Source organism: Adiantum capillus-veneris, chromosome 15 (genome assembly GCF_014529385.1).
Source record: "Adiantum capillus-veneris isolate H3 chromosome 15, ASM1452938v2, whole genome shotgun sequence".
NCBI lineage: Eukaryota > Viridiplantae > Streptophyta > Polypodiopsida > Polypodiales > Pteridaceae > Adiantum > Adiantum capillus-veneris.
In genome coordinates this window covers 96,312,161-96,338,359 of record NC_140945.1, presented here as the reverse complement: position 1 = coordinate 96,338,359, position 26,199 = coordinate 96,312,161, and the positions used below count along the sequence as shown (strand labels likewise).

The 26,199-nt window shown below is 42.1% G+C and overlaps 1 pseudogene; it reads right to left on the bottom strand.

Moving 5' to 3' along the window:
• Positions 1–23,251: 23,251 nt before the first annotated feature.
• Positions 23,252–25,589, bottom strand: LOC147441115 (uncharacterized; annotated as a pseudogene).
• Positions 25,590–26,199: the final 610 nt, after the last annotated feature.

Sequence of the window (26,199 nt, the reverse complement as noted above, 5' to 3'; positions counted from 1 at the left end):
GTGTGTGTGTGTGTGTGTGAGAGAGAGAGAGAGAGAGAGAGAGAGAGAGAGAAGGGGGTGGGGAGGTGAGGAGAGAGAGTTGCAATCCCTGTGTGCTTTCAAGTGGAAATAGTTTTATAGGAATAAAGAATTTTTTTTTGCCGCACCAACGCGCGGGTCACATACTAGTATATGTGAAACAACAGAGGTAAATTGACAAAATTTGAAGGTTTTTACACCGAATTATGCTATTTTTTTCAAAAATTTGTAGGTTTTCTCACCTTCAAATACAATATTCAAAGGGAAATTTCAAAAGTTGTAGATGGGAATACACTAAACCTAGGTTTTTTTCGAGCAGCTCGACCCCATCACCCCGCACTGAGTGTGCAGCTGCCACGTCATCTTCTCCCACGTCAGTCTGTCACTCCCTCGTCTCATCCTGCATGCCACTTCGTGACTTGTCAGTCTGTACGGCGCACTATCAACAACCCCTCTCTCCTCGCCCTCCCACTCTCTCTTTCTCTCTCGGGTGCGCTCCTGCACGCCGTCCCTCTCTCACTGACCCGCTCAACCCTTGCTCCCCGCCTTGTCTTTTTCACGTTGTCCTTCTCTCTCTTCTCCTCTGCAGTGCAGGCCAGCCACGCAGTCAGCACCGTCGGCAACGCAAGTCAACTGCTAGTGCCAGGTAAGTCAAGTTATCAATTTAAAAATAATAAAATAATAAAAACAATTATAAAAAATAAAAAAACTCTAATAAAAATCAATGAAAAGGGGACTTAAAAACCAAAAAAATCTAAAAATCCATAAAACAATTAAAAATTTAAAAAATCCAATAAAAATCTAGAAAAAGAGATTCGAAATTCAAAAAAAATATAAAACGAAAACTCATATTTTTTTTTAAAAAAAAGAGTTTAATTTTTTTAAAATAATAATAATAATAAAAGAAAAACACATAGAAAATCATAAAAAATACAAAGATTCATAAAAAATACAAAAATATTCACAAGAAAAAAGAAAAACATAAAAAAAATCATAAAAAATAAAAGCCTCTTAGAAAATATAAAAATCCCACAAAAAAATCAAAAAAATAGTAAAAAACTCAGAAAATTCTTTAAAAATCCAAAATTGTCTCGAAAAAACATAATAAATCACAAAAAAATCATAAAACCTTAAAAAAAATCACAAATTTTTTTAAAATTTACAAAAAAAAAGAAAATTCACAAAAAATTCAGAGATTCACATAAAAATAAAAATTAAAACCTCCTCAAAAAGTATCAAAAATTTAGAAAATTTAAAATTTCACAAATAAGTAGGAAAATAAAAAGAAAGTCATCGAAAGTACAAGAAAAAGCCGGAAAGACCCAAGAAGGCAAAAAACAACGTCGGAAAATGTACCGCTTACTGAGCAAACACTACAAACCTAGCACACCGCGCAAAGTGAAGCAGGAAAACAACAAGAAAAAGCGAGCAATACAAATTGAGCTTCTAATCGTATGAATAGGGGTACAACTCACATGTGATTGCAGATTAGGCTTGTACAAGTAGCATAAATTTTGTTAATCAACACTAAATCTGCTAGGAAACAGTTTTTACAGAACAACCCAACATGGACTCAAATCGAGCCGAGAGTTCAAGTGCAATAGAGCAGATTTCACAGCTATATGGCTACAATGGGGATAATTTTTTATATGCAGATTCAGGCCATAGATACTTGATGAGCAACAAAAGAAACACAGGAGCCAAGATCCTATTGATCAAAGTAAAGCCAGATTCAGATAACTCCTAGAGGTTCACAGACTTCAGTGGAGCCAGGTATTGCAAGCTTAAAGATGAAGTGCAGATAGAAGTTCAAAAATTCAACCCAAGTGGTTATCCAAAAATCTGCACAAGCCAGCAAAACATACAGCTGGTGCATATGCAATCAAGGTCATTGTACATGGATTACAGTGGTCATATCTATAGTCGAGAACCAAAAATGAAAGATCCAATAGATCAACCAAAGAAGCCAGTCTACTGGGAGAACCAAACCAAAGACAGTACAAAGGTCAAGATGGAGCAGTCTACAACTTGATGCTTAGTGTTTTAAAAGAAGATGCCAACAACTTGGCAATTACAAAAGCTGAAGCTTCTTAGCTAGAGCTTGACATGATAGAGCCAGTTGAAATACAACCAGTCATGGTGTATTGGAAATCTTGACAACAAGGACACATCAACTACCAAGCAAGGTACAAAGCAAATTTGAAATGCGAATCTCGATGTAAGTGTATTTAACTCGTCATTGTTAATGCAATCAGATGATTATGCACTACCGATAGAAACACTGCAAGTTCAAAATCAGCATAAAGATGCACAGGTACCTGAAAAGCTTAAAATTGATTCCTTGAACAACAAATCCTTGCATGAATTTGGTCAAGGTATAGAGATATATCCACAACCACAAATGTGCAATCAGACACATCAAACAGAATGTTGTTAGCCTTATATGGTACACATAATTCATATGCACACTATGTAGATAAAAAACGAAAATTGTACAAAAAGGATCAACCATTGTTTGAATGGCCCACATAGCAGCTCATAGAAGTACATTGAGTGATAGATAAAAAAGGATGGTACATTTCAGAAGAAATAATCTATTATAGCCAATCCTCTCTAGAGCTGAAGGATATTACCCGAGTAAACCCAAAAATCTGTTCAGAGCCAGATTCTCCTCCATCGAAAATCAAACTTCAATGTTGTGACCAAACGAACATATACTTTGACCAAAACAATTGTAGATATAGACGAGAGTCTACCATCTATGATGCCTTGGATCCTGAAACCAGAGAAGCTCATATCATAGGAGACCCATGGGATAGACAATATCAGGGAAAAGATAATGCTATATATAGCTTGACTTGGGGAATAATTTATCATGTTTCACGGAGATACATAGGAAACTACGTAGAAGGTTTATAGATACCAAACATCAACAGTGCTATCCAATGTGTACCTTCACATCTCAAAAGGTGAGACTAAACCAAAGCCAAACAATTTTGAACTCTTATAATGAAGCAGGCTATAGTGATCACCCTAGGAAGGGGGGAGCTGTAAATCCATCAAGCTCAGCTTATGTACCAAGAAATGATACACCAATTAGAAGCCCTAGAGCCTTTAGCCAATAGACCCCTTCAAAGCAGAAACCACTAAAAGATCATATGGTTGTTTGAAGTTTCCAGTTGACCTAAATCCCATCAGAATCTGCAGACAAATTCCTCTATGAAGATCATCAAGGACATAAGTTCCAGTTGATCTACACAAGTCGAACACAAAAGACAACAAATCCAATAGTGTTCAAAAAGTTTCATGTGACCAAGCTCACATATGCATATCAAGATGCACATGGTAATGAATATCCGCAAGATCAGACCTTGTACAAACCCCTATGGATGGTACTGACGGACGCAAAGCGGACCCCGAACCCCGACGACCTCTAAAACGCGGGGGGCCGAATGGCATGCCTCGCGTCTGCCACGGTAAAGTGAATAGGGGGCACCACCTAGCTTTGAGTGGCTAGGATGCAAACCACGATGATATGAACACTGCAACCTTACACACCGAGAGAGAGAGAGAGGGAGATTTTGCAAATGATGAAAACCCTCGGGGGTGTGAGGGTGAATTATTTCTACAATATTTACAAAGTGGCACGCCGTGGCGGTAGAGAGGTAGGGAGAGGAGGTGGTGTAACCTACTTGGTGCGATCTCTAAGATGACTCAATGATTGTGAATACTTGCTACCAAGAGTGTGTATATGTGTGTGCATCAACCATTGGAGTCGAGAGATGGATGTGGTTCCCTTCGCATGGTGCAATTCCCAAGGCAAACCCAACACACAAGCCCCCTCCCTATGATGGTGATAGTGTCAATCCTTCCCACTACACTCTACCAAATGCTTGGCTCCTCATGAATTGCCCCCCCCCCCCCCCGATAGTGACCTCTCAGTGCCAATTTATAGGTGTTGGCTGCTTGGATTATGGTAATCCCAGTGTGGTTAGGGTAAGCTTAATTGGGGAGACAAAGAAAGTGGTGAGCCCGGTGTGGTTGATCCTTGCTTTGTTTTGGGAGGTTATTAAAAGATGGGAATCTCTAGGTGGGCCTTTGTGACCATCACCTAGAGAGAGGATATTTACAAAAAAAATGGGAATTTACAATGGCTCGGGTGAAAACTGAAGAAAATGATGAAAATAACCTATAAATTATTGGGATGGCGTCGTGGTTGCGTGTTTCCGGCGAATGGTGTGTTGCCGGTGCGTCGGTGTCGAGCGTACTTCTTTTCGGGGTCGGACGAGGCATGCCTTCGACGCACTTCCTCTTTTTGTTGTTGGCGGCGCGTGCTTTGGATCCTTCTTCTTTTTGTGGTTGTCGTAGTTGTGAATTCCTTCATTTTCCTGAGTTTGTGGTGCGTATACGCGTGTGTGTGTGTGTGTGTAAGTATGTGCATGTGGACGGATGTGTGTGTGTGTATATATATATATATATATATATATATATATATATATATATATGTATATGGGTGTGTGTGCATGAGTTCATGTGTGTGTATGTATGTGTGCGCGAGCGTGCGGTGGGAACAGGGGGCTTATGTACATAATGTATATATGTTTTTTATATTTTTTATTTATTTATTTTTCTTCTTCTGTTCGCGACCAAGGGCAGCTACGCAAGCTTGGGGTGGGGGGGAGTGTGTGTGTGTGTGTGTGCGTGTGTGTGTGTGTTTGTTGAGTGGGGTGTGTGTGTGTGTGTGTGGTGTTGAGAGAGAGAGAGAGAGCGCAATTGCGCCTGTACAGGCCGAGAGGGAGAGAGAGCAGGAGGGCGGGCAGCTGCTACCGAAATAGAGCGCAAGAGAGGGAGAGGGGGTTGCGGGGGTGGTGTGTGTGTGTGTGTGTGTGTGTGTGGATGAGGGAGAGGGTGAGGATGAGGGTGAGTGCGTGGTGTATGGAGGCATGGTCTCCATGTCATGCGCGTTGTGCCTTCGGGCTTGAAACGGAAGAGAGAGAGAGGGAGGGGATGAGGTGGCGCTAGAGGGAGGGGGAATCTCCTAGGGCGGGTGCCCACCACGGCGGGGGGGGGGGGGGTGTTTTCTTTGATTTTCAAAAGTCGGCTATCATTAGCCCTCTCCCTTTGGCTAGAGGCATTCATGCTTCTAGCCCTTCTTCTACTTCTTCAGCTGTAGAGTTAGAGGGTTCTCCCTCCTCTGGAATTTTTAGCACGAATTCTGGGTCAAACCTAAGAAAATACCTTTTCAGTCTCCATCCATTGATCCTAGTCTTGTGAATTCTCCCATCTACTTCCATTAGCTTATAGCTGCCGTTGTCATAGCGCTTCTTGATGATGAATGGCCCTTCCCATCTGGGTTGAAATTTCTTATCCTTCCTAGTGTCAAATATGTTGTCGTATCGCAGTACTAACATGCCTTTTTCCAGTCCCTTCTTTAAGCTCTCGATTGAAAGTAAGCCGGCGTCATTCCACCTGTGCTGCATAGTGCTTGGTTGCTTCTTCCCTATCCAATTGGAGTCTCTCCAGATCCAAGATGTGGTTTCGGAGGTTTACAATCGGACGATGTGTCCGACTAGCCAAAAATCGTAAGCTGGTTATCTGTACCCCAATGGGTAGAATTTCCTCCTTCCCATAAACTAGATGGAAAGGGGTGAAACCTAGTGATGTTCGGAATGTTGTTCTGTAGGCCCAAAGAGCTGACATGAGGTGTTTATCCCAGTCTCTTGTGTGGTTGTTCACCTGTTTTGTGATGATTTTGCAAATCATTCCATTTACCTTCTCTACCAGACCATTGCATTATGGATAGTATGGTGTGGAGTGCCGACGTGTGATGCCTAACTTCTTCATCAGTTCTCCCACCAAATCACCTCTGAATCCTGGTACTCTATCTGATATTATCTCAAGAGGAGTGCCAAAACGGCAAACGATATGCTCAAAAATGAACTTTTCCACGTCTTGGGCTGTAATGTAGGTGGTGGCCGTTGCTTCTGCCCATCGAGTCATGTAGTCTACACCCACTATGATGTACAGTTTTTCTGATTGGGCCCTTGGTAAAGGAAAGATTGCATCTATTCCCCATTTCTCAAAAGGACCATATGAGATGATAGGGGTTTGTGGCTCGTAGGTTAACGTGCGATCACTGGCCACTTAACAAGCCTTGCATGTTTTACACCAATGGTGTACATCCCTGTTCAAAGTAGGCCAAAAGTATCCTGCCTGTAGAATCTTCCTACTGGTGATATCTAGAGCAAAATGACCGCCACAGACGCTGTCATGGCAGCTTGAAATTACCTCTATGATTTCACTCGAGGTTGGCACCCTCCTGAGAATTTGATCTTTGCCCTTACAATACAAGTGGTCGTCTATAAGGCGGTACCTAGTAGCCTTCCTTACCAGCCACTGTTTTTGGCCTTTGGTGTGTCCTACTGAACATTCTCCTGTATCTAGAAAACCGATGACATCAAGCATAGCATCACTACCTTGGAAGAGGGGTAGCTTTAATTTGATCGCCCCCACGGGAACGTCTTGTATTCTTTATTTAGATAGATCATCTGCCTCTTGATTTTCTGCTCTAGGGACATGGAATAGTTTCACTGCTTCAAACTTCTTTAGAAGGTCCTTCACTTGGAGAAGTTGACCAAGTAAAACCTCATTTTTACAATCCCAGGTGCCATTTATCTGCCTTATCAAAAGCAAAGCGTCGCCGAACACATTTAGGCGTTGAATTCTTTGTGAAATACATTGTTCCAACCCAAGAATTAGGGCTGCATATTCTGCTTCATTGTTGGAGTGGGAGTGTAATAACTGCCCGATGGAGAACACTCTTTCTTGTTGTTCATTGAAAATGACTATGCCTGCTGTAGACTGATCCATTGTTCTCTTGTATGCTCCGTCAAAGAAAAGAGAGTGAGATCTCTCTAGCCTAGGACTTTCTATTGTTGGTGTTTCTTCCTTTGCTTCCATGTTGACCTTCAGCTTCTTCTCATAATGGCGATGAGTGAGAATTCCCGCTAAACTAGCCCTGGTGGAGTTTTCTACTTGCATGGTGTAGTCAAACTCTTGTAGTCTAATTAACCACTTTGAGATCCTAGATGATACATCCATGTGTCGCATTACATATGGGAAAACTTCCTCCATTGTCAGGATTACAAAGGGTCTAGGCAGGAGATGAGAGCGGAACTTTGTGGTAGCAAACATTAGTGCCAGAACCATGTGTTCTACTTCGGTAAATCCTTTTTCTGATGGGGTCATGACACGACTAGAGAAGTAAATAGGGCGCATGAAAGAAGTTTTGGGGTCCTTTTGCATTAGCACTGCTCCGAGTGTATCACTTCCCACACTAGGGTTCACATAAAATGACTCGTCCCACTTAGGAGGTTTAGCTAGGATTTGCTTCACCTCAGTAAACTGCTGCTCATTCTCTTCACTCCATGAGAAGACATCCCTCTGGGTGAGTTTTTGTAGGGGAAGGACCACCTCAGATAGCATGTGAATGAACCTGCTTAAGTATCTTACCTTCTTAAGGAAAGAAACCAGCTGCTTGGTGGTGGTGGGTGACGATAAAGATACCAGGGCCTGAATCTTGCTAGGGTCAGCCTCGATTCCTTTTGCTAAAATTACATGACCAAAGAGAGTGACTTTGATTTCATCAATGTGACACTTGTCCACATTGAGTTTGCCACGCAAGGTTTGCAGCCTGGTTAAGCCATCATAGACTTTGCTTAAATGAAGGGCTCGTGAGCTATAAATGCAAAAATCATCTATGAAAACCCGTATTGATGTTCCAAAGTAGGGTTGGAAAACAAAAGTCACATAGCGTTGAAACATGGCCGGGGCGTTAGTGAGTCCAAAAGGCATCACTCTGTAGGCAAAGCATCCCCAAGGTGTGATGAAGGTTGTCTTCTTCTGATACCCATCGCATATTGTGTATCGCTCGTGATCTGCCACTTCATCGAGTATTTCATCCTGGAATGGGAGGGGAAAGTGGTCCCTCTTCGTTGCTGCATTGAGAGGTTTATAATCCACACAGACTCTCCACTTACCATTTTTTTTTGGTGTGATTACTACTGGGGAGACCCATTCTTAGTCTTCGACAGGGTAGATGAAACCTGCTTGTAGCAAACTTCTCACTTCTTTAATCAATTCCTCTTGTTGGATTACTCCAAGTCTTCTGAGCTTTTGTATTACGGGCTTATTGCCTTCCTTGAGCTTTATGTGGTTACTGTAATTCCTGTGATCTTATCATAGCCATCAATGAACAAAGTAGTGAAGTTACCTAGCATGGAGACGTACTCCTTCCTTTCTTCATTGGTTAACTCATTTGAGAGCATTTTTTGTAGCTTACCTACATCCTCCAAAGTCTGTATACCTGATGATCCCTCTTGGTTTGTCGAGGTTGTTTCAGATTGTGTTAATCTGTTCGGGTCTTTAAGAATGACCCCCATTACTTCGATGCTACTGTCACTTCCGTCGGTGGTGGTCGTCTCTTCTCCTGAGGTGGACGAGTAGTCGCTAGTGGAATCATCTTATGAAGCCTACAAGATCATGTTGTGCTGCTTCCCAGTCCTCATGTCGTAGAATATGGACTTCCCTTTAGCATCCTTCATCTGGATCATCCCGGTGCTCCAGTCTTGTTTAGCTTCCATAGCCATAAGCCAAGGCCTCCCAAGAATGATGGGGTAGCCCCCCCCTTTGTGTGGCATGATGAAAATGTCTACCTCCACTTCTTTATTGAATGCTGTTACTTGACCGCATTTACAATGCCTACGCATTTCACTCTTACATTGTTTGCCATCTTGGCTCGGCAGGGTGCTGGCCTACTTACCTCTAGACCTAGATGATGCATCATCTTTTCACTCATGATGCATATTTGCGCGCCACCATCTATGTAGAAGTTTGAAATCTGTTGCTCCTTGATGTGAGCGTCCATGGTTGGCAGGATGTCGTCGAGATCTCTCCCAGAGATAGCCCTAGCTATCATGGGCCTTGATTTCTAGTACTTACCATTTTTGTCCATTGCCTCCTCATTCTAGGTGCAAGGTGGAGTAATTGGGGCCAAGTTATCTTCGGGCCCTGCATTAACACATCTTGAACTAAGTCATAGGGGTTTGCATACTCACCTAGTGAGAAGTCCACGATGTCTATCTTCCGCAGTTGTAATAGTGGTACTCTGGGTTCTGCCTTCGTTGTCCCCTTCCTTGTTCTGGGTTCCTACCAGATGCATGTCCTTGCTACACCAGATGCACAGATAAACTCTCTAGTTGGGTGGTGATGCGACTCAGCGGGTCTTGCTGCTCTTCTGATGCCTCCTACGGTTGGACTCTATGATTTGCTGTTGCATCCACTAGGGTTGGTTGGGCCGAGCTTGTTTCCTCTGACTCGTTCGTCATCTTTGTTGGAGACGACACAAGCAATGTCGAAATCATCCAAAAAGTTGGTGGTGAGATCCTCTCCCTTCTTTCCACTGAACGTGGGGAAAGAAACACTTGCCATGGTGGTGACTCAGGAAATTACAAACCTCTTTTTTTTTTTTACATTAATAGTAGCGGCTCATAGCGGATTTTTACAGGGGTGGGTGGATAGGTTAAAACAGGATAGAGATAGAGACATTAAAGGAATGATGGTAATCTCATATGGGGATAATGATAGGGTTCGGGGAATTGAGGATTTCTCCTAGTACCGCCGCACCGAATAGGTGTACGATCTTCTATTGGTAGAAGACTTTCCTATCCACATAGATATTCACATGCATATGCTGCAAGAATCTGAACGAGAATGCCGTCGGCCTATTTTCCATCATGCACAGAGGGTGGAATACTTACTTATACTCTTACCGTGCCAGTGTTGATGAGTTGGCACATCCACAAGAGGTCGTCGCCTTTCATGGGATCTACCTTTCCTTCGTTGCTCAACACGTATGGGGTGATGGCGACGCGTCTGACCACTCCCAGCCTCTTGGCTAACAGAAATTGTAGGTAATTTCCGTAGATGGCATGTTACATGAATTCTACTCCATTCAGTTGGAGCTCGTCCCCAGCCCACCGGGTTTCTCCCTTGGTAGAGAGCTTCTTCAGGATAAGTTGTACAGGGAGAGGAGGAAGATCCTCTACTCGCTTTCCAAAATAGGGAGAGCAGTAGCTGAACCACTCTTCTCTAGGATATGGGAATCTTCTTACCACTTCTTCTTCCGGATTGTCGAAGTGGATTGGTAGCACTTGCATGCGTCATGCAAATCGGTAGGCAACCTTCCGCCGCTTAGCTTTGGATGACTTCTTCTTTGACAAAGTGGGTACAACCCGGCTTTCTGAGCTTGAAGCACCTACTTGGCCAGATTCTTCTCCCGTCGGGGTCATGTGTTTCGAGACTGGCTTATCTTCTCCTTGCCTTTGGCTCGAGCAGCCCCTTTAGGCCACTTTGGAGTTATAACTTTGACTGTAGTTTCTTTAGGGAAAAGAGTTCTCACCGTTTGCTTCCCTTCCTTGACGTGAATGACTTCTTCGCAATGAATGTCGATGTAGATGACTTCGGCCCTTTCGCTGCCTTCGTTGCTGGCACTCATTGACAGTGTGCCTTGGTTGAGAACAGTGATGGCACTTCACCGAGATGCTTTCAATTTATAGTTAGAACGAGCGACACGAGATGGATAATTTACCTCTTGAATGCTGACGACAATGCAACCTAGCAGTAGCACCTCAATGAAGGCGGCTAGCGCCTCCTTTGTCTCCTCTTCTTCCGTCCTCCAGTTAGAAAATTCCTTCAGCCATTCGTCCATGATTGATACTGGGCATCACTTTCAGCATTGTAAATTGAAGGGTCTTAGAAATCCCTCCTCAGTGGGGGCACCAAATGACGGACACAAAGCAAACCCCGAAGCCCGTCGGCCTCTAAAACGTCGGGGGCCGAATGGCACGCCTCGAGCCTACCACGGTAAAGCGAACATTGGGCACCACCTAGCTTTGAGCGGCTACGATGCAAACCATGATGATATGAACACCGCAAACTTACACACCGAGAGAGAGAGAGAGAGAGAGAGAGAGAGAGAGAGAGAGAGAGAGAGAGAGAGAGAGAGAGGGAGATTTTGCAAATGATGAGAACCCTCCAGGGTGTGAGGGTGAATTATTTCTGCAATATTTACAAAGTGGCACGCCGTGGTGGTAGAGAGGTAGGGAGAGGAGGTGGTGTAACCTACTTGGTGCGTTCTCTAAGACGACTCGATGATTGTGAATACTTGCTACCAAGAGCGTGTATACGTGTGTGCATCGACCATTGGAGTCGAGAGATGGATGTGGTTCCCTTTGCATGGTGAAATTCCCAAGGCAAACCCAACACACAAGCCCCCTCCCTATGATGGTGATAGTGTCAATCCTTCCCACTACACTCTACCAAATGCTTGGCTCCTTATGAATTGCCCCCCCCCCCGATAGTGACCTCTCAGTGCCAATTTATAGGTGTTGGCTGCTTGGATTATGGTAATCCCAGTGTGGTTAGGGTAAGCTTAATTGGGGAGCCAAAGAAAGTGGTGGGCCTGGTGTGGTTGACCCTTGCTTTGTTTTGGGAGGTTATTAAAAGATGGGAATCTCTAGGTGGGCCTTTGTGACCATCACCTAAAGAGAGGATATTTACAAAAAAATGGGAATTTACAATGGCTCGGGTGAAAACTGAAGAAAATGATGAAAATAACCTATAAATTATTGGGATGGCGTCGTGGTTGCATGTTGCCGGCGAATGGTGTGTTGCCGGTGCGTCGGTGTCGAGAGTACTTATTTTCAGGGTCGGACGAGGCATGCCTTCGGCGCACTTCCTCTTTTTGTTGTCGGCGGCGTGTGCTTTGGATCCTTCTTCTTTTTGTGGTTGTTATAGTTGTGAAGTCCTTCGTTTTCCTGAGTGTGTGGTGCGTATACGCGTGTGTGTGTATGTATGTGCATGTGGGCGGATGTGTGTGTGTGTGTATATATATATATATATATATGTATATATATATATATATATATATATATGTATGTATATATATATATATATGTATATATATATATATATATGTATATATATATATATATATATATATATATATATATATATATATATATATGTATGTATGTATATGGGTGTGTGTGCGTGAGTGCATGTGTGTGTATGTATGTGTGCGTGAGCGTGCGGTGGGAACGGGGGCCTTATGTACATAATGTATATATGTTTTTTATATTTGATTTTTTATTTATTTTTTCTTCTTCTGTTCGGCAACCAGCGGGGGCAGCTACGCAAGCTTGGGGTGGGGTGGGGGGGGGGGGTGTGGGGTGTGTGTGTGTGTGTGTGTGTGTATGTTGAGTGGGGTGTGTGTGTGTGTGTGTGTGTGGTGTTGAGAGAGAGAGAGAGAGAGAGAGAGAGAGCGCGATTGCGCCTGTACAGGCTGAGAGGGAGAGAGAGCGGGAGGGCGGGCGGTTGCTGCCGAGCGCGAGAGAGGGAGAGGGGGTTGGGAGGGTGGTGTGTGTGTGTGTGTGTGTGGATGAGGGTGAGTGTGTGTTGTATGGTGGCGCGGGCTCCATGTCATGCGCGCTGCGCCTTCGGGCTTGAAACGGAAGAGAGAGAGAGGGGATGAGGTGGCGCTAGAGGGAGGGGGAATCTCCTAGGGCGGGTGCCCACCGCGGGGGGGGGGGGGGGGGGGGGGGGGGGGGGGGGGTCAATGGTGTGGGATAGCGGGCCAAGGGAAGGGTGCATGAAGCCGAGGGGAGGGTGAGGGAGCGGGTGGGGAAGAGGGGGGTGGTTAGGGGAAAGAATATTAGCGGGCCAGGGGGGGGGGGGGGGGGGGGGGGGGGGGGTCCATGCAGCTCAACACAGAGGGAGCACGAGAGAGGGAGAGGGGGTTTTTTTCATCCAATGCTCGTCGGGCGGGGGAAAGGAATAAATTACGGGGGGACGGGGGGGTGTGAGGATGGGTATCTAAAACCGAGGGCGGCCGGCTAGGCTGGGGTATGGACCAACGGGGCTGAGGGTAATAAGGCCAGACAATCGAAAGGGGGGGGGGGGTGTGTCATGCCCGTAGGGGTGTTGGGAGGATTGACCAGGCCGTGCGGAGCCTTCCAACAGTGTCGCCAAGGCTTCAACAAAGGAAAAATAGGTTTTTTTTTTTTCTTCTTTTTCTTTGATTTTCAAAAGTCGATTATCTGTACGACTGAAGTCAAAGACTATCCAAAGATGATGCAAAGCCTCAAGCTGCCAGAACAGGTGAGAAAATTCAAAGTCAATGGGAGCTAAAGTCCAGAAAGCTACACAAAGGTCACCACCAAAATCTCCTTCGAAGAGACAGATTCTGGCAGAAAGTACAATGGATCTTCTAAGATCAAAGGTTACTCAGATGCAGGTAGACAATGCTCAACAATTGCAAAAAGGTACAGTATTACAGCAATACGAGTCGACATCAACGGAACCAGGTGATCAAAGAAAAGTTGAAGAAAAAGTTCAATTCAAGGACACTTCCACAACAAAAGCAGTCAATTCAAACATGAATCCTAAGACGAGCAAGTGCGACATTGTTGGTGAAAACGAAGAAAAGTTGTCAAGTGAAGTAAAGCTAGATTTTCAATTAGACAAAAACCTCATGTCATTTCGCACTTGGAAAAGATGTGGCCAACCACAACTGGAAGATGCTCCTGAATTTGTGAGCATATCGAAAGAAAAACGAGTAGAATGCTGGGGAATCATCTCCACCACCATTGAATTAAGTTCACATATCATTATAGCTCAATTCCATGTGATCACAGCAAAGGATATGCCAAACAACATCATAATGGGAATGCCAATGGCCCAGAAGATGTTAGAGATACAGAATGTAAACATGATGGAGTCATCACAGACAGCAAAGAATGAAGACCAAGACTAGTCACCTGCAGACGACAGCACAAAGTCCTCAAGAACAGTTAAAATAGAGACCGATTCCAAAGCAAAGCTTATTGAAGATGATTCATCTCCATTTAACAACACTATAGAAGAGATTAAAGAAAACCTCATCATTCTACTTCCCTTGTACATATTTTGCATAAATAAATGCAACATCATCTCTCACATTAGATTATTCAGACCAATGAAGATGCCGTAGCAAATTGAACCTTATCAACAATTTTAACAAAAAATGAAGACGATCAGCCCATCAACAACCAATCAAAACCTTCCCTAGCCTCCACGAACACTTTTCAACAGTGCCCGAGGACGTGCCCGAGGACCGGGCACTAAAACCGGAAGGGGAGAATGTTAACTGAGTCAATGTCAGTTAACAGGAGCTGCAAAAGACGAAAGATGTACGAATGCACATCAAAGATCAACGTGAAGAAGCAGTAAAGATTGGAGTGCACATCGAAGATCAACCCTAGGTACATAAGGTAGTGTGTAAAGGAAATTAGAGTTCTCAAGCTCATTTGTTGAGAGCACTTTTTGGTGAGAGCTCTTGAGGTGTGTGGCTATGGAGTCCTTGAGCTTCTCCTTGCTCATGAAACTTGATTAACACCAATCAATAATTCATTCTCTTTCACTATGCCTCTCTCATGCTTCTTATGATTGCCTATGATTCTTAGATTAGCTAGATCTTAACTAATTTGTGGTTAATCCCTCTCTAATCTTGTGTGATTGCTTGCTTTTGCTTGTGTGTGCATGTAGGTTTGATTGGAGTGTGGTGCTCGATAGATCTATGTGTGTGTGTACTTGTGATTAGTGTGCTGCATGATAGGATTAGTGTTGTGTGCGTCTTGCAATTGTTAGTGTGTGTGATTGGGTTGATCAGAGGTGAAGAGAAGTGGAGATTGCCCTTCATTGCGGCTTAGCTCCTCCATAGGCTAAGAAGCTCATCTCGTAGAGTTAACCATTTGTGGTTCCATAATTAGCTCACTAACGTGTGAGTGTTTCCATGCCCTAGCCGGGTAGCTCATCCCTCCGTATTGACAATTTTGTTGGTCATTGGAGCTATTGCAATGATGGGACCCCCAACACCTCTAGTGGTATGCAACATGCATACCACTAGAGGGGTTACAGAGTGAGCCAATGGACATAAGTTGAGAGCTAGTGGGCATATGTTGAGATTCGTCTTCTCCCACTTCTTCTATATACTAGTTGTAGGCTAGTCTTCTCATCATTTATCTATACACAGCCTTTATTGGGAGAATTTTAGGTAAAGGTGGTGTGCCTCACCGTGCTTTGATCATGTCTACCGGCCAGTTTCTAGCCGCCCACATTTATCTCCTTACCCTTTATACATACAAAGAAAGGATCTCTCACTCATTCTGACATTGTACTCATACAGTGAGATTTGGGAGCTCCACCCACATCCTGTGTTCTCTCTCTCTCTCTTTCTCCCCTTCTTATTCTCCTCACACGCACCGCATTTGTGCACTCACACACATGTCAAGCCCCTAGCTAGGTTACCCTCCAGGAGTTTCCAAAGCCTATTGGTTGGCCTCCCAAGGGATCCGGTGATAATTAAGTAGATTTAATTTTTTTTTTTCATTTATCAAGTCCTCTGTCTCAAAGGGGAAAGGAGGACACTTGTCCCAAGGCTAGCATGCTTGCTTGATATGCATCTTGCATGTGATTGTCTAGGCTTGCAGGGGTCCAATGAGATTTGAGTTTGTGCTAGAAGAGGGGGTCGACCAAAGCACATACGGGGCATACTTGAGGGGTATATTCTCCCACACACACTCACACAAACTCTCATTGTGTAAAGTGCAAAGGGCAAGAACTCCATTTCCTTCTCCAAGCTAGTAGAGAAGTTGAGAGCCTACACCAACACTCTTGGCTATGGAATGCAAATCCAACCAAGAGCCATGCTTCAATGCTTAAGCTTTCCATCGTCTCCATCTTCATTACTATGATATTATGTAAGCTAGCAAGAAGAGTGATGATAAGTGAGGAACTAATTCTTTCTCCTATGAAATGTTTCTTCTTCCTCTTTCCTACCCTCATTCCCTGCTAGCTCTCTCCACCTTCAAAGGTTTTTGAGTCCTTGGGACTGAGGCTTGGAATAGTTAATGCTTTCCACAAAGTTTATGCTATGCTCATGATGCATGAAGCTTTCCATATTCATTGCATCACCTAGGTCACAAGGAACACAAAGATTGTATTGTACCAGGTCTCTCTTGATGGGAGAAACTATAATACACATGCCTATTAGAGGGGGACCGGCCCCACATAAATCCGGTCCTCAATTGTTGTCATGTTCTCTAAAGTCTCTCTCTTGAAAAAGTATTTTTCATGCCAAGCTAACTAAATTCTATGTTTAAGTTGCTACCATCAATTAAGTTCACCCTCTATGCTCACAAAGTAATTCCACAAAAGTGCATCTTCTAATTTTTGCTACTCTCAAAGTTCACATGCCATTTTCATTACATTGGTATCAGAGCATTTGGTTTCTCTTTTCTTGCTTAAGAAGAGAGGTTATTAAGTAGCCTATAAATGGTTGATATTTTTAATTATATTAGGGTAAGTGGGATTGAGATCTATTATCTATTTTATTGAGCCCACTATGTGGGATATGGTGCACACCTTGGGAGCTTTGGACTTATAAATGAGGGTTTTTTAGTTTTTCCTACAGCTTTACATTATTGAACCATAAGAAGTTTTCAAGGAGCTAGCCCTTGGTAATTCTGTAATATTAGACCCACTCCACTACTCTGTATAATTAACCACCTCAAGCCATGGGTGTAGATACTTAAGTGCTAACTTTCAAAGGCTAAGAGGAGTGGCAACTAAGGTTTTGAGTTTCCAAAGCATACACTAAGTAAACACATAAGTTTAATTAACATGGCTGACAATAACCAAGAGAGTAGAATGAACATTGATAACTTTGATTTGCACATGAAGGTGCTAATGATGATGCCCCCATGTTTGTCAATTATCTTGTTACTAGGTTGCAGCAAGCTATGGGTAACCCTGCTTTGCAAGCCAAAGTTACTCAACAACTTTGTGCTTATGGGATTTTCCTTCCTCTCTAAGAGGAGAGAGATCTTAGGAGGCCTCTTGAAGAGACCCCCAAATTAATAAGAATCTCTCCCATATAAGAGGAGGAATCCAAAGAGCACGAAAGTAATGAAACTTTAAGTTCCTTTGAAGATGTGGCTCCATGAAGATGGAAGTTTAGACGATCGCAAACTCCTCCCAAGAGGAAACGTTCAACCCATTTTCCTTCTCCTCGTCACTCCAAAAGGGAAGAGAGGAAACAAAGGAAGAAAAGGGAAAGAAAAAGACGTCTCCTTCTTATTTACCTTCTTCCTCTTCTGATGAAAACTATGGCTATTCTCCTAGAGAATACAAGAGGGGAGGACATCGCAAATCATACCATGCATGGTGAAGGTAACAAAAAATCAAAAAGTTCAAAAAAGCAGGAAAGAGTATCTCTTTTCTCATCTATGATGGCACCTTTGGTGTCACCGACAAAGTATTGACATTCATCCAGCAATTTGATGCGGCCTTTGGAGACGAGGGCTTCACGAAGTCCACCAAGATACACCATGGTAGCGATGCACTTCCAGAAATCAGCTCATCAATGGTGGGCTAGCCTTTGTGGCAATGGCAAAGCCCCAAAGACATGGAAAACTCTACAAGTTTCCATGATGAAGAAATTCATTGCAAGCCATGCAAAGGACAAAGTGCTCACCAAATGCTGCAATTTGAAGCTCTCCCATGAGTTCACTCACAAATATGTGGACAAGTTTTGGTACTTACATCTTAAGGCTATTGTCTTCCAAAAGATAGACTGCCGAGCAAAGTCAACAGTTTTGTGCGGGATTACCTCAAGAGATGGCCAAGTATGTCAACTCCCAACAACCTGGTTCTATTACCAAAGTAATCCACCACACCATGGTTGCTTCGTGTATCAATTTCCAACAAGGGGCTAGACGGAATTTCAAGCCCATGGAAAACAAAGACAAAAATGATGCAAAGGGGGAACCGATGCCCAAAATTCTTCCCAAGGAAACTCCAACAATAACAACAACAATCTATCCAAGGAGAAGCAGTTTACAAAGGTAAAAAAAAACTCTCTCCTGAAGAGCTTGAAGCTTTTTGCAAGGACCATAAATGTTTTGTGGGGAGCAAGGACATGGCTATCGTTCTTGGCCCAAGAGAAATGATTCGCAATGAGACTCTTAGAGCTTACACCATCAAAGCTCCAAAAGAGGATGCTCATTGTAAAGGTGCACCTCTCTCCTATGCTTGGGGAAAGATAGGGGAGCATGATACCTTCATCTTGTTTGACCCTGGCTCTTGACCCTGGCTCTACTCAGAATTTCGTATCAATAGAGTTGGCCACCAAGTTGGGCATTCAAGCTTTCAAGATGCGTGATGTTGTAATGGCCGACACTGCTTTTAAGGGACATAAATCCTCTGTTACTTCCTTAATTGGGAAGTTGAGGCTTCATGTCCAAATCTATGTCGACAATGAAGACTTTTTCATCTCTCCTCTCCAACATGAGGATGCTATTGTAGGGGCACCATGGTTCAACCGCATGGCTACCAACATGAAGTTCCCTGAAAGGAGAATCTACATCACCTACAGGGAAAAGAACATGTATATAGATTCCAGTGAGTCTGGTCATATTATACCACTTGTAAATCCTCTTGCTTTTGATAAATCAATGAAGAGCTCACTTTTTGTATACATGATTTTTGTCAAAGAGTCCCTAAAAGGTCCTAATGTTTCATCAAATGTAAATGGTAGGAATCAAGAAGAGTTAGACTTATCTAGTTTTCTAAAAGGATTCCAAGGTGTGTTCATCGATAATATCCCTATGGAGCTACCTCCTAAACGAGGGGACGATGACCATCGAATTGAGATCCTACCAGGAAGCTCACCCCTTAACAAGCCTCCTTATCGAGTTTCTCAAGCTCACAAGAGGAGATCATGAGGCAAGTACAAGAATTGGTTGAAAAAGGGATGATGAGACCTAGCTCCTCTCCCTTTTTTTTCCATTCCTTTTAGTGCAAAAGAAAGATGGCACATACCATATGTGTGTGGACTATCAAATAGTAAATTATATCACTATCAAAAATAGGTCTCCTGTGCCTCGGGTAGAAGATATGTTTGATAAGCTACAAGGCTCTACCTACTTCAATAGGATTAAACTTAAAAGTGGCTATCATCAAATAAGGATAGTGGATGAAGATATCCTAAAGATCATGTTTTGCACAATTTTTGGTCTTTATGAATATCTAGTCATGCCTTTTTGCTTGACTAATGCACCAGCCATGTTCAATTGATTAATGGAGAAAATATTTAGTCCCTATCACAAATTCACTGGAGTGTTATTTGATGATATCATCATCTACTCCAAGTCCTTGGAGGAACACAAGCAGCATCTCCAAGTGATTTTTCAAGCATTGAGGGAGAACAAGCTTTTTCTCAACCAAAAGAAAATCGAATTTTTTCTTCAAGAGATTCAATACTTAGATCATATTATCTTTCAAGATGGTATCCGGATGGATCCATCAAAGCAAGAGGTAATGAAAGCATGGCATAATCCAAGGAATCCACATGATCTAAGAAGCTTTATTGGTATGTGTGCATATATAGACACTTCATAGCTAAATTTTCTCAAATAGCAAGACCATTACATGACTTAACAAAGAAGAACATTTAGTATTCATAGATTGCTAAGGAGCAAAATTCTTTTAACATGCTCAAAGAGAAGCTTACCTCCTAACCAGTCTTCATGCTTCCGGGTCTGTCACAGCCATTTGAGGTCCAATGTGATGCTTGTGGTGATTGCCTTGGAGCAGTCTTGCTTCAAGAAGGGCATGCCATATCATATGAGAGCTGAAGGCTCAATACAAATGAGCGTGTCTTAGGCATTTATGAGAAAGAGGCCTTTTGACAAACAAATGAGGTGGACAATTTTCCTTTTGCAATTCAATTTCCATATTTCTCACATTGCTGGTAAGCACAATCAAGTGGCTGACGCACTTTCACGCCGAGCAAAAGTTAATGCGATGTCTATAGAAGATAGATGAGTAGGCTATTGACCCTAACTATAGAGACATAATGTCAGCCCTTGCTTTGGGTAAGAAAGAGGAACCATTCACCTTGCATATTGATGGTTATCTTCTTCATGGAAATAGGCTATGTGTTACCCACTCCCTTCATGAGAGAATGTCATGTATGAATCCCATGCTCCTCCCAATGTGGGGCATATAGGCATTTAGCCTACTCTCCGAGGAGTAGAGATATATTTCTATTGGCCTACCATAAAAGTGGACATACAAGAGTATGTTTCAAAATGTGTGGTATGCCAAAAGACCAAGTATGATAGAGGGAAGAAACCTAGAATACCCCATCCATTGCCTATCCCAAATTCACCATGAGAGAGTATATCCATGGATTGTATCTTTGGATTACCCAAGTCTATCCAGGGGAATACGGGAATATGGACAATAGTTGACAGGTTAAGCAAGCAAGCATACTTTATTCCTATCAAAAAGACTAGTAAGGCACACCAAATGGCAACCCTATTCATATCACAGATTTTCAAACACCATGTGTGAGACAAGTGTCTAACCTCACTCCTACCTTATTACATATTTAGCAAGAACCACAATTAAATTGTCAATCCATGGGACGAAGCTGACTCAACTAGTACATAGAGGCTACAAGAGGTTGTCAATCTCTCAAAAAATAACAAACAACTCGCATCTAACTCAAGCTACACTCAAGTGACTGAAATCACCAAAAGCCAATCGCTCATCGACAAACCAATCACATCCTTTACAGCATCAATTAACATCCAAACGTAATGAAACTTCTAGGACATGTTTATAAGAACTAAGCACACATGCTTATGGTCTCAAATCCCAATTTAGGTCAAGTGAAAAAATCACGATTATTAATAGCAATGGATTTATGACCTAGTCGTTTTCGACCCAGAATGCATCTAAATGCTTAGCAATGATGCCCCAATATCCCGCCTATACTTAGTTTTTTATTTTGAATTGTAAATTTCTACTTATGATGAGATTAGGCCACGGATCGGTGATGCCAAAAGCTACAAAACACTGTGAAATGCTTACGTCAATGCGTAGAGCTCTTACCTACGGTTGCAATGCAACAGACGCGAGTGCAGTGCAACAGACGCCACTGCAATGTGACAACCAGGGAGGGAGTAGGAAGCGCGAGAAGGAGAGAAGTGAGCGCCGTTAGCTCACGTTGTGTATTTCATTATCCAAATACTTGAAAGTTATAAAAATTGGCTTATATACCTTAGCCAAGGTTTTTGGTGGTCAAAACTAATAATCTGGGAACTCTAATGACAGATGGGTAATGACAGGTTGATACAATTTGGAAGCTTGTAGCCCAAGCTTATCAATTACAAGGTTTACCTGTAAAATAAGAGTTATCGTATTCCCGATTTATGAAAATAATAAGTGTTTTTACAATGAGGGCTCCGAAAACGGTATCCGAGTTAGCTTGCTGCTAACATTTCCCCCGTCCTCGCCTGTGTCGTCCCTTGACACAGCTTTATGGGCTAAAATAGTCTTCGGGTTGACAGCTGGCGAGGCAGTCTTTAAGTGCATGTAGAGCCTTTTTGTGTATGATCTTTCTTTCTTTGTTTGGCACCTGCAAAAACTGCATAGTCACTCTGTTTTTAAGCTCGACTGCAGAGTAGCCGACGAATCTTGAAGTCAGGTTGCTGATCACTGGCCCAAAAATATTCTTTTGCCAAGTGAAGAACCCTATGTAGAATGCTTCCTCAAGCGCCAACATATTATGAGAAGGTAAGAACATGCATCACACGTAGAAGCCATAGAGGACTTCTTCGGAAGGTTGACCACTAAGATCATATCATAAAACTTCATTGCCCTCAAGGAAAGATATCCATGGGGCTTCTCCTTGCTCTGGCTCATGAAATACTTCAATTCAGGTGATCAACATTCAACAAATTTTATAAAGCATAGCACATGAAAGATCAGGTAGAATTTTGAAGAATGACATAGCGCCCGTTAGGGTTTTCACCATGTATTCTTCTGTCGGTGATCCCTTTTTTGGAGCTATCAATCTTGGATAATTTAGCCATGTAGGCCGCTTCTTTGTGATTGCCTCATGTGCTTGCCATGTCCTTACTCTTGGTACATGACAAAAATTTAGATCCTGTTGAAGTGCCGCAGGTGCTCTTGTGAATAGAATCAGGTATCTTGGATTCTTGTTCAACCAGCTCTTCCTCCACTTAGGGTGGTCTTCATCTGCACCTTCTACTTGCATGTCTTTATAAAGTCTTTCTTTGACCTGGATCAACTCCACCTTTATCAAAGGATATGGTAGGAATTGCTAATGCTATTGTACATTGATTTTATTGGGAGTGAGTTGGGTAGCATTGACAGAGTGAAGAACTCACAACTCCCAATCCATCGCTGCTTTCCACTACTCATTTGTCTCTTGTATAATCTTTTCCTTAAGTGCATCTTCCTTAGATTTTGACAGCTGGACCATTGGCACTTCATTTGCTTCTGTTAATGGTACTCAAAAATTATCTTCACCGCGGGGGTTTTATTTTTGCGAGCTTTCAGTTTCGAGCTTTTACAATTGGAACTGTTTTTTTGAGCTTTTAAACCCTAATTTTACACCAATGATATCTTTAAATATCATTGTGTAGTGGAAAAACTCAAAACCTCACAGTACAATCCTTCAACTACCAAACACTTTTAAGAAATATGGAAGCATGTCTATGCTTATGCAAAATGAAACTTTATAAAAAGCACCATTTGTATGTATTTTTGAGGATGTACTGAAAACGTGGGCTCGCAGATGGGATTTCCTTCACATAAACTCTTATTTCCATCACTTTAACGATTTTGTTATCTCACAAAAATCAACACACAATCCAATGGTGTCAACATAATCTAACTCAAAAAGAAATCTCCAATCAAAGTCATCTCCACATCATGTGGCCGTCATGTACCAAAGAAACACAAATGAGATATCCAAATGAAATGTATGGAGCATACCAAAATGCCCTGTCAATTTCATATGGCTGCCATGTACATAAAAAGATAAATCAAAACATGAAGATGTGTACTGTCAGAATAGAGTTTCCTCAACCAAATGTGAATCCACAATCAACATTTCACAGGTACACATGCAATATCGGTCAAACATCTTTCATAGAGCACATCATCTAGCTCTAGACACATGCAATGCCTCATATCTTCCACAGAAGCTCGGCCCAAACCACCACACCCCGCAAACAAGTCCAAAACATAGTCATGAGGCTCAGTAAATGTTTCCAACAACCACCTGACCATATAAAAAGTAAATTAGAAACCGAATGAAAACACATATATACCATAACATTCACTAGTCACATACTATGGACTAGTCTTACCGAAAGAACAAAGAAGACCGCTCTGCCCCCCCTCTAAGAATAACACCATCAATCTCAATGGGGAAGACTACACCACCTATCATGTAGCTACAATCTGCTGGAAACAATCTCTCAGAAATTTTCTCCCCTGCCTCTCTATCATAGTGTAGCATAGGATGGCCAATACGATACCAAAGACACATGGTAAGATCAAGTACCTGCATGAATAAAAAACTCAAAGAATGAATGGCATGGCTACAATGTTTATAGTTAGGAAATTAAACTATGAAACTAAGTTTGTTATCTCACCGCCTCTCTAGTGAGTGGATGCCGATATGCCTTCTTATTACACATGAGAGTCCATGTATGTAAGAGCACAAGTCCTACCCTAGTTGCATCTGCAATAAAATCTCCAGTATGCTCGGCCGTGCACATGGTGACTAAAAACCCCTCATAGGCCAAAAACTCACGAGCAACATCCATGCACCCTGTCACTAGAACCCTGGAAAATGTGTTCCACTTGGGAACACTCATGCCCTCTACAAAAGTGAATGATGACATGTAAGAATACAACCATAGTTAGCTGTAGGTACTAGTCCGAAGAAAAGTTACTTACCCAATGGGATTGGTCATAGACCATCCACAAGCAAACTTGTAGGAAAATCTGCAAAGATAAGCCTAGCAACCTCACGACATGGCACACCATCTTTGCTATATAGATTTGTATTCTGTGTCACAAAAAATTTGTTGATGTTATAAGAAAACCAAACATGAATCATGTTCAAAATCATATAACAATGCAAGAAGAAAATGCAGATAAGTAAGCACTATGAAAATCTACCTATCAAGGGCAAACTTATCAATTTGTGATATATCCACAAGAAAAACATCTACAATGGTTTGGTAATGGAACCCTGCAAGCATTATCCAAATTAGCTTTGAATTAGAAAATATGGAAGACAAATTTGCTAACAATTTTCTTAAACTTACCAACAGATCGTGTGATCGGCCTTCTCTCCCAAGCCTCTCGCCCAAGTGAAGACTCTGCAACAAACGAAGTAGTGTGCACCAATGAGGATGTAGTGGGCACATTAGAAGAGGGTGCCATATGGGGTATAGTGGCTGCCAAAGAGGACATGCCGGGTTCTGTAGATGGCACAATGGGAGGCATTGAAGGAGTGGATTTCCTTGATGTACTTGGAGGCTCCATTTTCCCTTTACCCTTCTTGAGTACATTGTTTGCTAGTGGAGTACCTTAAGAGCCACTCTCAATGGTGTTTTGAGTAACTCCTTGAGAAACGAGAGGGAGAGACTCTTCTTGTGTCATCTCTAAGTACTCATCACTCTCATTTTGATACCCTTCACTCAACAAACATATAGCACAATATCACATAAATTAGTACTAAAGTAAGACATATACATTGTCAAAATAAAAGAGCCACTAGTGTTAAGATACTTACTCTTATGTAATTCAAACTCTTGCTTTGGAATAACTCCTAGTGGATAATCCAACCACCAAGGACAAACATTGGCTTCCCATGTTGTCAGATTCCTTTCAATCAAAGAGGGAGAGAACATTGTATTCTCATCACGTACATCAATCCACTTTCTAGTGAATAATGGGGCTTCATTCAATTCCTGCACCTCAACGCATTGCATAACCCATCTACACATTTTTTAGAGCATCATCCACTTTGAAAAGCACATAAATGCAATGGTATAATAAATGTCATGTATCCAAAAAAAAATGTCAGAGTCTCCTTTGTATGGAGAATACTTTTTCAAAAAAAACCATAAACCCTATCTTGGGCTCCCACAAGGGATTTAAGTGTTTTCAACATAGACATTATACACACGCATATTGTCAAAAGAACCATCCACCCCATATCGGGCTTCCACACGGAATTTAAGGATTTTTTGTAAACACAAAATGATATTTCACCATTCTCAAAATGACCCACTGTCACCAAACCATGGCAAAAAAATGAAATGCTCTTTTTTTTGCAAAGAGTGCAAGTGGAAGATGCAAACCTGTAAATCACTCTCTTAGCCGACAACACAAGCTTCGACATCTTCTCACTAGAGTCGGAAGACTTCACCTCATCCATTAGATAAATAAAAGCCTACATACATAGTAACAATAAAAAATCACACTCAACTTGACCTTGTGTAAATTAAAACATGTCTATATTCTTTTAAAAACAATGGTCAAATGTCTACCTGCAAAATATGATTCTTCATGCTCATCTTGTAGAATAGGTCAAAAGAATCAGAAAGTTGTGGACCTTCTACTTGCATCCTTTCAATCATAAGTGTAGCCTCCCCATGCAAGTGAGCCCAATAAGTCTCGTTTTTTGTGTAACTTCTAAAAAGCTTGTAATCACCAAAATGAAGATATTGTGGATCCTTAGCCTTAGTGAGGCTCATGAGGCGCAAAATTATCTTCTTTCTACAAGCAATAAGAACAACATATCACTTAATCATATAGAAAAACAAAATGGAATGAATACAATTAAAAATAAGAAACTAATAGCTTCAATACCTCTCAGGGGTGATTTTAGAGCTTGTCAAACAATAGAGCTTATCTCTAGTGATCTTTAGCATTCCAGGTTCATCCCATTTAATGCTAAAAAGCAACTTGAAGAACTCATCACCATTAAGTGGATTGGTGATTGACAAGTACTTGTAGCCCTTATCTTTCAACCGTTCCTCTTCTACCTTTGTGGCCTTGTCCAGTCTCTTCTTCTTCTCAACATCATTTAGTCCAAGTGCATCTAGCTTTGCTCTTTCTTTGGATATAAATGCAGTGAACTCATCCTAATACAAAACACTGTATTGAAACCATAATAAAATTTTA